Source organism: Acinonyx jubatus, chromosome B2, assembly GCF_027475565.1.
Source record: "Acinonyx jubatus isolate Ajub_Pintada_27869175 chromosome B2, VMU_Ajub_asm_v1.0, whole genome shotgun sequence".
NCBI lineage: Eukaryota > Metazoa > Chordata > Mammalia > Carnivora > Felidae > Acinonyx > Acinonyx jubatus.
In genome coordinates, this window is record NC_069385.1 from 134,823,302 (window position 1) to 134,837,987 (window position 14,686).

The 14,686-nt window shown below is 45.5% G+C and overlaps 1 protein-coding gene across 1 annotated transcript in view; it reads left to right on the forward strand.

Annotated features, from left to right (window-relative positions):
- The first annotated feature begins 2,377 nt into the window (after positions 1 to 2,377).
- The window catches only part of RNF182 (ring finger protein 182), a 62,770-nt gene continuing 50,461 nt past the window's right edge, over positions 2,378 to 14,686 (forward strand). Inside the window, exon 1 of the mRNA XM_053223180.1 lies at positions 2,378 to 2,906. The gene's annotated coding sequence lies outside the window, so the exon portion shown is untranslated. The remainder of the gene's footprint in view (positions 2,907 to 14,686) is intronic.

A 14,686-nucleotide genomic window follows, 5' to 3' on the forward strand; every position in this document is an offset into this window, starting at 1 on the left:
GCTACTAAATTGGACAGTGCAGCTCAGGAAAATCTTTTTACGAAAGCAAATTCACTATTTTAGGTATCTCAAAAACGGTGGGGATAAGAAAGGCTTAGTCATGCATCCACACAAAAATTTCTCAGCTTCAGCGCCTTCATTTCCAACTTAACTAATTGGATTAATGGCCACCACTTAACCTGTTCAAATGGCATCCCCTGGCAAGTATGGTGGAATATTCTAGAAGGACAGTTTCCTTGCAAGTTTGTCATTTGGTCTAAAAGCCAGAATGGAGCTGACCTGAAGGTAAAACGAAATCTCCTTGGGGAAAGTGAATGTCTGTAAGACTACCTCACAGAATAAGGCAGGACCAGGTCACTAAGGAATTCACTGAGAGTGGACCCAAAAGTGGACTTTTCCAGGCTTTTAGCATCTGAGAGCAGGGCTGGCCAACTTATTGGCCCTTCACTGTATTCAGTTCTCAACCAGGCAGTAATGTATATGTCAACATACATTAGTAAGGGACTTTTTGAAAAATTCTTCATTGAAAACGAGATTAAAAAAAAAAAAATCAAACAGACCAAACGATACTGAGTTGTATGTGGTAACAACTGAGAGTTCTTTCAGTTCTTACCATAGTTTCAAAGACAACTACTGGTATGTATTCTTCCAGACCTTTATCTATGAGACTGTGTCTATGTGTCTGTCTGTCTATTATCTATCTATCATCTATCTATCTATCTATCTATCTATCCATCTATCTATCTAGAAATTCTTTTGCGCAGAAATGGGATCACCCCACACACATGTTCTGTAGTCCCTCTTTTTTTATGTTTATTTATTTTGAAAGAGCACGTGATAGCTCTCGTGAGCAGGGGAGGAGCAGAGAGAGAGAGAAAGAGAGAGAGGAAGAGAGAGAGAGAGAGTCCTAAGCAGGTTCTGTGCTGTCAGCACAGAGCTGGACACAGGGCTCAATCTCATGAACTGTGAGATCATGACCTGAGCTGAAACCAAGAGTCGGCTGCTTAACCGACTGAGCCACCCAGGTACCCCGATTTTAAAATAAGAAATCAATATCTTTCTGTGTATCTTACATATTTTATTATTTGCAATGACTGCATAGTATTATATGCTATGAATGTGCCAAATTTCTTTAGCCACATGACTGTCGATGGATGTACAAGTTACTTCAAATTTCTGCTATTACAAAACTGCTTCATGGCACATCCTTTTACCTCTACAATTGCACGCTTGTGTGTCTGTGCACGACAGATTTCCAAGAATCGAGATAGCAGGGTGAAAGGTATCTTAAATTTAAATTAAATTTAAAGGTAGCTTAAATTTTGACGAATACTGTGAAACTGCCTGAGAGCCTATCACAAGCCCTTGTCTCCTGACTTCATCTGGAAATACCAATGTTCCTGTTGCAGGAAAGTGGCCAGCCTTCCCGAGGAACAAGCTGTTTCTACTCTCCACCATAAAATGGATCTTATATTTCCATTAATTAATATGTGTGGTTTCAATTGGTAATAACATTGTTCTGCTTTACAGCTTCTCAGACAGGTAGCAAACCCAGAAAACATCAGCCACCCTGGATTTTTTTTTTTTTTAATTTAAGTTATTGACATTCCTTTGGTGATTCACAAATGCCAGAAAATAAATGCCATGCTCCCTGGGGCCTAAATGAAGATACTGTGGGTTTTGGATTCAGTAAATGATCTTTTAAGAAAACATTGTATGGGGCGATGACTCACTCACCCCACGTAGCTGTCCTCTAGCTCTGTCCTTTAGAGGAAGCCTTACTGTGGGTCTGCTAGTACTTTTCCTCCCTCTTCAAGAATTTCCTTAAGAAGGGACGCCCAGCAGGTGCCAAGGTCAGCCTCGCCGCCCGTTCCCTTCCCCGGAGCACCATAGTGCATGGCCGGTGGTTGGCGCAGAGTAAGCCGGCGCTCAAGGCAGATGCTCAGCAGTCACAGCCAGTAGCCCAGCAGTGGCAGCAGCCGGGGATTCACGCTGCAGCCTGAAAGTTGAGTTTTGGCTCGTGAGGTTACAAGTGTATCCTGTGTTTACAATGAAACACAAGGCCCCCCTCCCGCCTCTCCTACTGGAGCCCTCCACGGGACTGAGGCACAGTTTGCAGGGAGTGAAAGCAGACCCAGGTGGGGCGATGTCGGGGAAAGGGGGGGGGAAGGAGGAGGAGGAGGAGGAGGACGTTGGGTGTCCCTTGGCAGCTCCACGCAGGCTGCGGCAGTGGCAACAGGAGCTCGGGTACCAGTTGCTCAACACTTTATCAGTTTGCACTGCTCCTTCTCTCTTCAGTGATTTTCCATTTTGAGGGTACAGCTCCATAGAGGAAAGGTGTGGTGGTGGTGGTGGTGGTGGGGGGGGGGGGTGGCTCGGGATGTCCAGTGCGGGAAATCAAGGTGTGTGGGGGGGGTGCCCGCCCGCTAGGACGGAAACAAGAATTGGCTGTGGGCTCGCTCCCCTCGGTCCCCTTCCCCTGTGGCCCGGGCGAGACACACGATTTGGCGAGGGAGACGAGAGAGGGGCGTGTTTGTGGTGGCGGCGGTTCCAGGCGGGAGGCGGGGGGGGGGGGTTCCTTGCCCCCTCGGAGCACCCAGACTGCGGAGGAGGAGGAGGAGGAAGAGGAGGGCGGGGGTCCAGGCGGCGGCCCCGCGCGCCCGGGACCCCGGCTGCCCTGGGGTCCCCACCGGGCCCGGGGGCCCCCTGGCGGTTGCCATGGTGACGCAGGGTCGGCGGCTCGGCGCAGTGGAAACAAAGCAGCCCGCCCGCTCCTCGCCCGAGCTCCTCCTCCGCGGGCGCCTCCCTCCCCCCCGCCCCCCGCCTCTGGCCCCGCCGCCGCCGCCGCCGCCGCCGCCGCCGCCGGAGCGGCTCCCGGCCCCGCCGCCGCCGTCTCCGCGGGCCAGGTAAGCGAGCGAGCGCGCCCGCGGCCGGTGGGGGAGGGGAGGCTGGGGCGGGGCGCCCGCCGAGGGGAGCGGGCTCGGGCTCGACCGCGCCCGGGTCCCCGAGGGGCGCGTCCCCCGCCGGGCTCCAGCCGGGTGCGCCCCCGACGCCGCGGCCTCCCGCCCAGCGCCCCGCGCCCCGCGCCCGCGGCCCCGGACGGCGGCCGGCAAGGCGGGCAGAGCCTCCGCGGGTGGGCGCGCCGCCGGGGCTCCGACGGGGTGCGCGGCGCGGGGCTTCCCGAGCGACGGGGCGTGGGGCGGGCGCCCTCCGGTTTTGCCGGTTTGGCGTGTTCGCGAGGCTTTGGGGGAAAAAAGATGGGACGCCGTTTCCCTTTGGACTCGCCCGGTGGACTTCCTAACCGATCCTCTCCGAGGACGGGATGGGAGGCTCGCAGGGGCGAGCAAGCCAGGCGGCGGCGGTGGTGGTGGTGTTGTTGAACAGTCTCTGGAAAGCGAGCCCGTGCTTAGGTGCCCCTGCCCGGTTTGGTGCTTCCGAAGTTCCTTTGGGTTTTGAACATAACGACCTTTATCTTTGCAAGGTGTAGTCGCTAAACCTGCAACCGAACGGGAAGGGCAGCCCGGGTTTCCCATCCGGCGGTACCAGAGTTCCTGGCGGGACCAGTACTTTGCGGGTTAGATCCTTGGCCCCCACGGGGGGCGGGGGGCATTGTTACTGTTTCTGGAAGGTATTGTGTTCGCGCTTTAAGGGACTGCAAAATGCCTCGCGTTTCTCTTCGTGAGGGAGCAGCCCGGAGCAGCTCCCGAGGCAGGTGTAGCGGCCGGTGTTCGCACCCGGGCGTTAAGGGCGGGGAGAGAGTGAAGATGTGGTTGCCAAGGGCGTGAGGGTACCGCTCGGGGGAATTGCTCAGGTGATGGGTGCATGCGTCCTTTCTCAAGGGCCCCAAGCCTTGCCATCATTTCGTGATACGTTGTGTCAGACACAGGGAAGGAATTCAAGATACGATTGTAAAGACGGCGTTGGGGCTACTTAGGCAACACGTGTGATACTGGGAAAGAAACCTCGCGGATCCATCCGGAAGGCAATGATATATTAACATTGTTTGCCTTCATTGGCGAGCGACGTCGACTGGGAACTGGGAAATGTTTCAACTTAAGTTGTTGCTGCCAACTTAGTAAAATAATACACAAGTTGGAGTAGATGAGTTAGAGAACATTCTGCGGAATGCAGGAAATTGTGTCTTTGCTCTTTTAAAAGGTAGTTGGTGAAAAGAAACCGGTGGCACGGATCATTTTGCATTGCAGTTAAGTTGATTAGAATTATGGCTATTAAAGCTAGTTGAGCTTTGAGGCGTGAAGTGATTAATAATAGCCCCTCTTCCTCCTCGTGGGATTTCAACACCTGTTAGCCTGCTGATTACCAGGTTTCCAAGTCAGTTTGTGTTTGCCAGCACTTGTAAGTGATGTGACTTCATTAGAAGATCGTATTGAAGACTGAAAGACGAAGTTGCCACAACAGTTTGCAGGTTCCTTCACAACCGGGGGTGGTTTTTGAAACTGATTTTACCTGTAGAGTGATTCACAGCTGCCGTGCTTAACGCTCACCGATGGTGGCAACGAGAGACGGTAGTGAGATGTTAGGTCTGTTTTGAGAAGGTAACCAGGAGAGAAAATCAGTATTTTCTCATTGAGGCGTGAAAGGCAAACAGAATATTGAAGCCTAGACACAGGATATAGACACGGGAGGGAGTTTCTTGCTTTGTAGTAAAAATAATGATTTCTCTTGCGTGTTCGGGGGTACCAAGATTATAGCTTTATCCAGATATTTGTTAGCAAATCCAGCATTCTAGTGCAAGGCCTCTGGACCTGCTTTTCAGCCAGATGGAACCCTCACGGTGGGTCCTAGCCTCAATAGTTGACGTGGTGGCCCTTAGCTTGTATTCTCAAGAACGGAGATACAACCCACTGTTGGCTCAGCACCACGAGGACTCATGGTTTGCCTTTGCTGCTAACTCACACAAGGCACAAGACTCAATGGAGTTTGGCATTTCTAAAGCTGTCTGTCTTTCTGCCAAAAAGTAAAGTCCGTAAACATCAGGAATAAACAGTCACGGACTGCAGGCACCGCTTTGTAGTGGTTTGTTTCCACCAGTGTCTGAAGCGTGAAATGGAGCTGTTGTTGGGGTGGTGAAAAAGAACTTGGCGTGTTCATGTATGTTGCTGGCATTCCGAGGTATGTGCGTCCCCAGGTGATGAAAGAAAAAAGTAGTTGTGAGATCCTCAGGATCTCCTTAGGAAATAAATGCACGTGGAAAAGTGTGCTTTATGTCCTTGGTTTAGCTTAGCCACCTGGTGGACGTAGAAAACAGCCCAGCGCATCCTCAGGTGTAAAAAACCCTACTTGTCCCTCCCGCTTATTCATAGGGGTGTGACTCTTGCGCATTTCTAGCCCCAAGACTCTGTATTTTAGGGAGTACAGCTGGTCCTAATTTTTGGTATAAGTTGTAAAATAGGGTCTGATCACTGTAATCACAGCCCTTGTCCTACAAGAGGGATTCTGTACCTTAACTTACCAAGCGTGTCCGCAGCTATGAGACAAACCGCGGAATGTTCTTGTTGAAGTTAGGGTGAACACACTCGTGACATTGAAAGTCCGTTGTTTTGTAACCACGTGAGCCTGCATGGGCAGCAGAAGGCCACGGAAGCCTTTATTGCCTGTTTCTGGGTCAACGTTCTCTTGCAGTTTCTAGTAGCAGTGTGCTGACGGGTTCGTAATTTGGCATCTAGTACAAAGTGTTGTAGCATTTATAAAAGCGCATTTGTGAAGGCCGATAGGTTTTGAATGGTGTCTTCATTACCAAAACACTCAGGCTCAGATCTGTGCCTGGGGGTGAGTAATGTGGTCCCTGAGACTAGCTCGAGGAAGAGTGAATTTTTATAAATATTCATATTTAATGAATATAATTTCAATATTCAATAATGAATGTAAATATGAATTTTATTCATATTTAATGAATTCATATAAATATGAATATTTATAAATATTCACTGGCCTGCTGTGCATGGTAGGTATTGATCGGAACTGTGGTGCTGAGAAGCGGCATGGGAGACACATGATGGTGGCGACAGGAAGTGGCGTTCTGGGTTATGGAATGTTCTGGAATCCGTGGAAGTGTAGCATGGATTATCAGTAGTGATTGATGGAGATTGAGAAATGTTTGTTGGGCGTAGGTCTCTCTTTTCGTGTTCCCCATTAAAATGAAGATCCCACGTCTTCGTTAAACCACTTTCTAAACCACAGAGCTTGGGGATAATATATACGTTTCTACTGTCTGCCACTTGGAGTGTTACAAATACAGCTCTAGGTCAGTGATTGATTTCCTTACCTGCCAGTTATTGGTAGCAATTACACAGTACAGTTTTGGACATCAGTCAACCAATGGTTATCAGGTGTTTCCTTCTATATATTCTGTGTTGCTTGATCAAAGGCATCCGAACCCTTATGGATGAGGAATTACTTGTTTCCAACTATTATGATTATTTCTTTCATTTCTGAACTCATTATGTGCAATAACCAAATGGTCTCCTTTGGCCTAGTTTTCAGCCTCCTTTTTCTTTTAAATTAAAAAAAATGCATATTTATTTATTTTGAGAGAGAGAGCACACGCACAAGCACGAGGAGCAGAGAGAGAGAGGGAGAGAGACTCCTAAGCAGGCTCCATGCTCAGTGTAGAACCTGCTGCGGGGCTCGATCCCACGACCGTGAGATGATAACCCGAGCAGAAATCAAGAGCCAGACACTTAACTGACTGAACCACCCAGGCATCCCGAGCCTTCTTTGTCTTATGGGGAAAAGTCACCAGTTAATGCCTTGATGATTTTTAAATAATTTTATGTCCCCAGAGCTTTAAAAACATGATTTGGCTAATTTGTTATTCAACCAGAAGAATATTTAGAGGCTTAGTTTATAGTAGTGTGCATTAAAAAAAAAAAAAAAGCCCAGGGGTGCCTGGGTGGCTCAGTCGGTTAAACGTCCGACTTCGGCTCAGGTCACGATCTCGCGGTCCGTGAGTTCGAGCCCCGCGTCGGGCTCTGGGCTGATGGCTCAGAGCCTGGAGCCTGCTTCCGGTTCTGTGTCTCCCTCTCTCTCTGCCCCTCCCCCGTTCATGCTCTGTCTCTCTCTGTCTCAAAAATAAATAAACATTAAGAAAAAAAAGCCCAACCCATATTATAATCTGACATATTGGACGTTTACAGAGCTGTGTGGTGAATAGGAAAATTTGGCATCCTGTAGGGTGATGAATTGTGCATTTCCCTAAGTGTCTCACGTTAGATTTTTACCTTACGATGAGTAGAAGTAAAAGCCAAAAGGCCATGAGGTAGAGTCTTCAATGAGTTAAAAGATGTTTAAAGGGAGTGTAATACACACTGAAAGCCTGCAGGGCATGATGGTCAAGGGGATGGGAAGAAAAAAAGACTTTGATGGCATTAATAATCTCTTTATCACCTTATGGTCCAAACTCCTGAAGCAGTCACCGAAGGGCTGTTTCCATGGTTTTCAGAGGCTGGCCACTTCTACACCAGAGATGTGGGTCCTGGTCACTGATCCCCACCTTTTCCCCTGACTAACCAAAAAGCGACTCCTGTGAATTGTGACTAAGTGCACTTTGAATATTATAAGCCTCCGATAAAGGTACAAGAGTAGAGGGTTTGTGTGTGTGGGTGTGTGTGTGTGTGTGTGTGTGTGTGAGTATTATGTAATCTGATTGTTCCAGTAGACCAGTTAGATTAATCAAGACAGTACTGGAAGTATAAAACTATGCGTTTGTCTAACACATTTGGTGTACTTAAGTGGGAAACTGTGTTTCTGAGTATCAGTCCATTAGGAACCTTCTTCCCTTTCTTATAACCACAGTCCTTCAATGAAGACATGGCATTTTACACAATTTTATCACGCTGTGACATGTCAGGCATGGTTATATTGACGAATAGATGCTTACTCAAACTCTTGAATTGTAAATCTGCAATAAAAGGTTTCTGTGTGGTCTTGTCTGGCATTTCATCCTGTCGCATCCGGTTTTTCTCAGACCACGTTCAGTATGATTGACGTTTCATCTTTTTTCCGTCCATCAGTCACATCCTCACTAGGGCTTCTGATGGGGCAGATCCTGTGCGAAGCACTCCACAACTCTAAGCTTATTTTTAATGCTCACAGGAGCCCTATGTGGTAGGTACTTTTGTGGTCCCCAGTTTAAGATGGAGAAAACTGATGTGACCACTCTCTGATGTATTCACATAAAGGTACACAAAATACACCAGAATCCCAGCATTTAAAAAAAAAAATTTATTATTTTTTTAACGCTTATTTATTTTTGAGACAGAGAGAGAGACAGCATGAACAGGGGAGGGGCAGAGAGAGAGGGAGACACAGAACCTGAAACAGGCTCCAGGCTCTGAGCTGTCAGCACAGAGCCTGACGCGGGGCTCGAACTCACGGACCGTGAGACTGTGACCTGAGCCGAAGTTGGACGCTAAACTGACTGAGCCACCCAGGCACCCCAATCCCAGTGTTTTGATGGGAAGGAGTGCAGGCAGCTTTGCCTTTTTTTTTTTTTTTTTTCAGTTCACTGGTGTGTGTGTGTGTGTGTGTGTGTGTGTGTGTAAAGTGTAGAAATGATGGCACTAATCGTTGTGGCACTCGGGCTTTTTTTCTTTCTTTTCAATGAAAAGAAACAAAGCCTAAAGTCACAAGAAGCTTTTGTTCATAGTATATTGTGACATGTACCAGGATTCTTTTCTGTGTATAGAAACTGGCAGAGATTGATTTGCAGAAAAGATACTTTCTGAAGGTAGCTGTCCTTTCATTATGGTTTGTATTCCTTGCTAAAAGAATACATATTTTCTATGGTGTTGGCATGGAATATACCTGTAAATATATGTGTTGGTCTATTTTGTGTTGCCTTTTGTGCACTGTCCTCAATCTGGGCTCACCTGTTTTGTCCTTAGCTGACTTCCTGCCCCAAGGACTAAGTGATACTCCTTTTTTACTCTCTTCCAAGATAATTCTGTGTATACCTTAAAAAAAAATGGCACGTTGTGTTGAAAGATACATAGGTGTTTTTTTTTTTTTTTTTTTTTGTGCTAGACTGTAAGCTTCTCAAGAACAACAACTATGTCTTAACTCATTTCCAAAGATCAGGTAGGTACAAGGATGCTTTTCTTAATTGAACACTTAAACGATTTTTTATGTGATATAAAATTACTACATTTTACTCTAGTTCCAAAGTCAGTAGTGAGAGCTTAAAAAAAAATCAATTTTAGGGCCTTAGGAAACGGACTCAAGTTTAATGTATCATTTGGGCACTATAAAATTAATTTGAGCTTTTAGTTACTTGAAATAGAACATTAGAAATCACATCACAATTCTGTTTCAACTTATTTGGATTTCTGATATTCATGCCTTAAAAGGTTATATATAAAAAGCTTAAAAAAATAGTAGCTAGCTTGTTGTGATGAGCACTGGGTGTTGTATGTGAGTGTTGGAGCACTAAATTGTACACCTGAAACTGATCTTACACTGTATGTTAACTGGAATTTAAATGCAAACTTAAAAAAATAGCTAGTAGGGGCACCTGGGTGGCTCAGTCGGTTAAGCGTCTGACTTCAGCTCAGGTCATGATCTCACAGTCCTTGGTTCCAGGCGTGCATGGGGCTCTGTGCTGACAGCTCAGAGCCTGGAGCCTGCTTTGGATTCTGTGTCTCCCCCTCTCTCTGCCCCTCCCCCCAGTAGCTAGCAGAATTTTATACTAGCAATTATGAACAAGCTTTTGATTATTCTAGTCAAAGAGCAAAAAAAAAAAAATGAATCTTTGACGATCATTTACATTTGTTTTTACAATACTTTCAGCATTTTACCTCCGATCGCCCCTCCTCCACCCCATGTAAAGTGATTAAGAGTGATTAAGCATATTAACTTCAGTGACCCTTTCTTATTTAAGCTACGTGAAAAATAAGATGAAGTGAGGGACAAGTGTCCACGAAAGCAAGTAACGAGGCAGAGTTCTGTGGGTTCTTTTAACAAATATTCTAATAGCTGCCATTTATTCAGTACTCCTTTGGTGCCAGGTAATTTATTAGTATGCTACACAAGCAGTCTCTTTTGATCTTCATAGTAACCCTTGTTTCCCCTTCAATAAAATACTAATAAATAGCTTATCCAGGGTTGCGCAGAGTTGGTAAATGTAAAACCGTGATTTGTGTGGGTAAGTCACAATGTGAAGTTGCCTGGGGTTGCTCTGCTAATTCCTGGCGAAGAGTGCTTCCTACAGCATCGAAGATGCTTTTGTTGGTGAGTACTTTGGGAAGAGAGGCCGTTGAGGAAACCAAGAAAAATACATCCTTGTTTATGCTCACCACTGCAGACACCGGTGGGGGTTTTGGGGTAGAAGGAGGGGAGAATGTTTGCTCTCGATCTATTTTTAGAATTAAAACCAAAATTAGTCGAGCTGTCTTCTGTCTCCGGAATTTATTTCGTTTTATTTTACACTGTGCCCTGGATTGGGAATGTAACACAGGAAAGGGCCACGTGAGATGATCTAGATGAAAAGAAATGAAAACTCAGCATGTGTCGTGTCATATACCTCTGGGTAGGCTTCTCAGAGGGTCAGAGCAGCGTGTTCTTTGTTACGTGGGGGGAGGTCCTTGTCTAGGATGCTGGAGGTCTGGATGAAGTTGAGAAGCCTTGTTCTTTGAACATGCCAAGCCTCCTACGGTTTTTAGACCTAAGCACTTCCGTCCACTTTGCTGGGGCTGCTTTCTCTCTAAACATTTGTGTGACTTTACCCCCTCGTTTCTTTCAGGTCTGTACTCTGATATTGTCAGAGTGGCCTTCCTAAGCTCTCTGTACAAAATCGTGATCTTTTGGAGTGCTGGGGTGGCTCAGTCAGTTGAGTGTCCAACTTCGGCTCAGGTAACGATCTCACAGTCTGTGGGTTCAAGCCCCGTGTCTGGCTCTGGGCTGACAGCCCAGAGACTGGATCCCACTTTGGATTCTGTGCCTCCCTCTTTCTCTCTTCTCCTCCCTTGCTTGCACTCTGTCTCTCAAAAACTAAAACGTTAAAAAAAATTAAAAATTGTGATCTTTCTGTCTCCCGTACTCTCTTCCACATCTGTTCTTTTCCACAGTGCTGTCATCACATGGTACATCAAGTAAGCAAACGAAAAACATATAATTGTCTTACTCAGCTATTGTGTACAATTCCATAAAGACAGTGGATCTGTTTTGTTTCTTTTTTTCTTTTTGCTACTGTGTTCTCGGCTTCTAGGACAATGCCTGGAACATAGTAAGTGCTCAATAAATACTTCTTGAATGACTAAAATAATTTTATATGATGTCTGTTTCTAGCAGAGGGGAGCAGTCTTAGGAAACCACTGAATATCATAGGAGAGTTTTAGATTTCTGTAGTCAAGTCTCTGTCTGCTCTGGTGTTCTCAGATGGCTCCCCATAGCTTTTTTTTTTTAATTATTATTTTTTCAATGTTTATTTTTGAGAGAGACAGAGCGTGAGTGGGGGAGGGGCAGAGAGAGAAGGAGACACAGAATCCGAAGCAGGCTCCAGGCTCTGAGCTGTCAGCACAGAGCCCGACGTGGGGCTTGAACTCATGAGCTATGAGATTGTGACCTGAGCCGAAGACGGATGCTCACCCAACTGAGCCACCTAGGCACCCCGTCCCTACAGCTTATTAAGTGGTCCCAGAGAAGAGTACAGAAAAATGCCATCCTCTGTTCTGGTAAACAGGTCAGAATTAGTGATTTGGTGAAACTTGAGACATCTGTAATCACTGAGATGTGAACATTTCCATGCAGAGACTTTTTCAAATGCATGGAGAGCTTTTGATAATACCTTTGTATTCTAACTGTTCTGTCCAAGTCTTAAAAAAAAAAAAAGTACTATGTAGTTCCCTTCTCAAGGCTTTTGTAAAACTGGATATAAACCATTCAGAGATAATTTTTGAACTCTTGCTAATGTTAATACGAACTAGAATTTCTTCAATTGTACAATTGTGGGGCTAAGACATAAAAGAACAATACAGCCCTCTTCTCTATAAGCTTGAATTAGCTATTTGCTTGTTAGATATTCAAGAATTAATAAAAAGCATTGCATCCCAAGAGCTAGAGGCTGTAAAATCCATCAGCCTAAGAGTTTGCTGATTTATCTATTTTTTAAAAAAATCTGTGTTACACTTGGGAGGAGGGGAGGTTGGAAAGTTGTGCCTAAGCAAAGCTTTTCGTTATCTCTTCAGCAGTGCCATAGGAGCAGGACTATGGAAACAATGAAACACAGCCCCATTCCCCGGAGTTTAGAAAATTCTGCTACTTGTTGCATGCGATGTGTCTTTGTCACTTAGGAACATTTTCTTTTCAGAGCTTCTCTCCGTGTCTCTGAGAAAGCGAACAGACTCATTGAAGATTATTAAGTCAGCTCTCAGGTTCTAAAAGATGGGAGTGAAATCAAGAGGCATTCATTGGCGTGTGATGTCACTTGCTGGCTCATACAAGAATCCGGGCTTCCTGGTAGTCAGATCTGGGCCGGAATCCTGGCTTTGCACTAAGGGTCTTGCAACTGCTTTTGGTCTGTGGGTGGGAAGTAATGAGATTTAACTCTCCCTCTGAAAGAGAGGGCTGCGATTGAATAACTTGGCGGGTGTGGGCAACAAATAAATTTGTTGGGATAAGGCAGGAAGAAGTTCTTCCTACTGACAGATGGTGATGGTAGGAAATGAAATTTACAGAGCAGGGTGAATAACTTTTTCTGTTAAAGCTTCTGTACGCGTAATTCTGAAGCTGTCAATCTTGTACTCAGCCCATGAGCTTTCGGTTTTTGTGAGAGAACGTGTTCATTTGCACCGTCCGTTGGCACAAGTCAGATAAATGACACAGGTACAAGAAGACGCCAGGAGCTGGGGGGCGCTGAGCTGTGACCTGGGTGCGGTACATCACCGCGGAGGGCTGTTGTGAGGACACGTGATGGCTGGCTGGACGCACGTAAAGTGTGCACCACGCATCCGACCGATGAAAAGCGCTTAATGAAGGCAGCCCAAAGCTCTTTGGCATCTTTTCCCTCCATCACATGCCCTCTCCTCTCAGCCTCTACCCCTTACGAGATGAACCCTAATACTTGAAGATCATTTGAAATCATTTCTTAAAAAAAAAATAATTCTGGCATTTTACCTTTTTCTTGTCTCGAGGGTCTCTGTTTAGTTTGTAGCCACAAAGTTCTGCACGCCTGTGTTCCAACAGAGGGTCCTATATAATTTTCAAACGACGTTGCGAATCTGCTTGAGATATTTAGTAGTGTAACATATGAAAGGGTAAGACCACACTCAATACAGCAGCAGTAATGTCTGAATGAGGAGAATGAGGATTTCTTTTTAAACTAAATCTACAAATAAATTTTCATCGGTTGATGAGCATTATAAAACATTTTTCATGCAGCAGCTTTTTTTGTTTTTAGATACAATTAGGACAGAAATAAGAACAGATAATGATTAGGTTGTGAAATTTAGTTACATATGTTGTAGTAGCTCCTTTTCTAAAATTATGAGTAATTTAATACATTATCTTGTTTTATATATCTTATTTCGTTTTATTATGATGAAATAATTCTTCAGTGATTTTTCTTTTTTTTACATTTGGCTCTTGTTTTGCTCAAGCTGACAAGCGTATTAATTTCACTGTGCAATACTTGTCTTTGTATTCTTTATATTAGCTAACAGTTCTGACATCGATCTTATCTTTCTTTGTGTACTCTGAACTCAGCTCGTGGGGCTTCTGGGAATCCCTCACTTGTGCGGTGCTTTCTCCTGCCCCTGGGCCTTTGCACTGGTCATTCCTCTGTGAAGATGTTCTTCCCTTCTCTCTTCACTCAGTAACTCCTGCTCATTTTGCAGATTTCAGTTCATTTGTTACTTCCTTAGGGAAATTTTCCCTGGCGTTCTTGATGGGGTCAGACATTCAGCAAATGTGACTGAGTGCCGGAAGACTCTCAACTCTGGGAATATCAACAGACAAGGTTCCTTTGTGGTGGTGCTTGCATTTGGGTGAGGAGATAAGCACACATGTGCACATGTGTGGACACACACACACACACACACACAGAAATCCAAATGAAAAAGAAAACTAGCAGGGACAAATGAAACACAGATAATATGCAAAAAACCCCAGAAGAGCCAAAACAAATGTGGAAAAGAATAAAGTTGTGTGACTCACACCGACCGATTTGAAGGAAAAAAAAAAAAAAACCCCACACAGATAATTAAACTATGGCAAGTGAGTAGATGCTACCTTAGATTAGGAAGCAAGATCACGTTTAAGCTGAGATCTCAGTGACCAGGGGAGCCTTTATCAGGACCAAAGCAATTTCAGACTGAAGGAACAAGTGCAAAGGCCCTGAGGCAGAGAGAAGGCAGGAGAATGCCGAGAGATGATGTCAGAGAAGGAAGGAGTGGCCACGTTCCTCAAGGTTTTGTCCGTGGCAGGGACTTGGGTTTTATTCTGTGTGCAGCGGGAAACAGTTGGAGGGCTTTTTGCAGAAGTAGTGGTTGGGAAAATGGGAATACTTTGGTTTACATTTTGGAAATGTTCTTCCACGTAGAGGTTGGGTCTACCCAACCTCTTGTGGTAGAAATGCCACAAGCCACGTATTAGAGAGTGGAAGGTATTTTCACAAGTGGAAGGTAGTCGAAAATGATAGCCACGTGGGTTATAACCACACGATGTTGCTGAA